This window comes from Penaeus monodon, chromosome 2, assembly GCF_015228065.2.
Source record: "Penaeus monodon isolate SGIC_2016 chromosome 2, NSTDA_Pmon_1, whole genome shotgun sequence".
NCBI classification, from domain to species: Eukaryota; Metazoa; Arthropoda; class Malacostraca; order Decapoda; family Penaeidae; genus Penaeus; species Penaeus monodon.
The window spans coordinates 42,775,831-42,778,330 of NC_051387.1; the positions used below are offsets into that span (position 1 = coordinate 42,775,831).

The 2,500-nt window shown below is 42.6% G+C and overlaps 1 protein-coding gene across 1 annotated transcript in view; it reads right to left on the minus strand.

Moving 5' to 3' along the window:
• The window catches only part of LOC119582770 (obscurin-like protein 1), a 105,877-nt gene that overhangs the window by 6,086 nt on the left and 97,291 nt on the right, over window positions 1–2,500 (minus strand). The gene's annotated exons all lie outside the window — the stretch shown is intronic.

A 2,500-nucleotide genomic window follows, 5' to 3' on the forward strand; every position in this document is an offset into this window, starting at 1 on the left:
AAGACTCTACAAATAGTATATATTTATTCTCATACTATTAGAGCTATTAGATTTGGAGAGGACTGTGAAGTATGTGTTCTAATATGTTAGAACACATACTTCAGTTAGATTTTATTACTACATAACTATTATTACTTTATTTATTTATTTATTTTTGTCATGGTTACTATAATGTATAACTTATCGGGACTTAGTTTTAACCAGGGGCGAGTATGACAGTTACAAACAAATGCACATATTTGATACCCACGCAACCCTTACCCTCTCCCACGAGCAATGTCGTAAACAGATGCAATCCTTAACACGGGCATCGAACAGTCCTCGAACTCGCCTTCCCCTCCATCCCCCCCAGAGCCCAGGCAATCGCCATATGGTTTCATCACCTACGGACTTCTTCGCCACCTTTGCATTTAAATCGTACCGAATGACTCCCTTCTCCACCCAAACCTATTCCCTTCCGCCACGTCATGACAGCGGTGAACAAGAGCGCCCGTTTTATGGGTGATTGTGAACGCTTCTCGTGAACGGAGCGAAAGTACAGTCTTTGGGGAGGGGGCTGTTTCCTATTATGAATGTGGTTCGGGTGGTGTGAGTCCATGTCATCCGGTTCTTTTGCGAATGGAATTTATACACTTGCATATAGTAACATACATGTATACATATATGGATGTGTGTGTATGTGTTTGTGTGTGTTATGTGTGTGTGTGTGTGTGTGTGTGTGTGTGTGTGTGTGTGTGTGTGTGTGTGTGTGTGTGTGTGCGTGCGTGCGTGCATGCGTGCGTGTGTGTGTGTGTGTGTGTGTGTGTGTGTGTGTGTGTGTGTGTGTGTGTGTATTTGTGCGTCTGTCAAATACGGGCACACATATAACCACACACAACCACAAACACACACAACTATACTAAAAAAACATGCACATCCAAACACAGAACCGCATCCTTCCCCAAAGACATTTGCGACCCCCCCCCTCCCTCAAAAACAAAAAAAAATCAAGTTCCAAACAAGCAAAGTTCGAGGTTTGGAAAATAAGGCTCCCAAGGCTAGAAAGCCAAGAGAAAGCTGGACAAAAGGGAAAAAGAAGTGACAGTGATGAATGGGACGAAGGAAGGACCGGAAATACTGCAGCCAAATGCGAAAGCCGTTCGACCAGGGAGTAAAAGCGTCAGCAAAAAAATCAAACAAACGAAAAGAGGGAAGAAGGAAGGGAAGCAGGGAGAAGGGACGGAAGAGAGAATGGAGATAATAACGGGAAAAAATGATGATAATGTCGCGAAGACGAGGGAGCGATTTCAAAGAGGAAATGACGACCGTGACCGAGGCTGCGGGGAGGCTTCGGATAAACAGCATTAACGTGGGGGAAGGGAGATAAGGCCTTGCGATAAGGATGATGTGGAGGAAGATAAGGCCTTGCGATAAGGATGATGTGGAGGAAGATAAGGCCTTGCGATAAGGATGATGTGGAGGAAGATAAGGCCTTTCGATAAGGATAATGTGGAGGAAGATAAGGCCTTGGAGAAGATAAGGCCTTGGCTTCGATATGGCTATTGTGGAGGTGGGGAGGAAGATAAGGCCTTACGATAAGGATAATGTGGAGGAAGATAAGGCCTTGCGATAAGGATAATGTGGAGGGAGATAAGGCCTTGCGATAAGGATAATGTGGAGGAAGATAAGGCCTCGCGATAAGGATGATGTGGAGGAAGATAAGGCCATACGATAAGAATAATATAAAGGAATTTAGATAAGGCCTTGCGATAAGGATAATGTGGAGGAAGATAAGACTAGACGGTAAGGATGATATTGAGGATGGGAGATATGACCATGATAAGGAGAACCTTAGGGAGGGAAAATAAAACCATGTGAAAAGGATAATGCGAAAGAAAGTAGATAAGGTCATGCGATAAGGAAGATAAGGCCTCGTAAAAAGGATAAAATTACAGGAAGATAAGACAATGCAACATGGATAATATGATGGAATGAAGATGATGAAATGCGATAAGGATAAAGAAAAGGAAGATAAGGCCATGCGATAAGGATGATGCGGAGAAAGATAAAACCACACTATAAGGATGAGGTGCGGGAAGATACGGTCATTTAAAAACGATAATATGAAGGAAAATAAGCCCATTGGATAAGGATAACGGCAAAAACACCAATAAGGAAACATTCCAAATGTGAAAACTACGAGGAGTGCTTTGCAAAGGCTACAATAAACGGCCATTTAAATCAAGAAAAAGGAAATCAGCGAATGGCGGAAGACAAATCGTAGAAAATAAATTCCCAGGAAGGACAGAAAAGAATTTCAGATATTCGGAGAAAAATGGATTAAGCGAGTGGATTGGGAAGCTGTACGTTATGCGGGAATATTTATGAAGTTTTAGCATAATATAAAAGTAAGACGCATAAATTTTTGAGGCAAGGAAAACATAGAAAAGAGGAAGAATGGGAGAGAGTGTGAGGTCAAGAAGGGAGTGGGGGAGCGGTGATAAATATGAGAGAGAGAGGG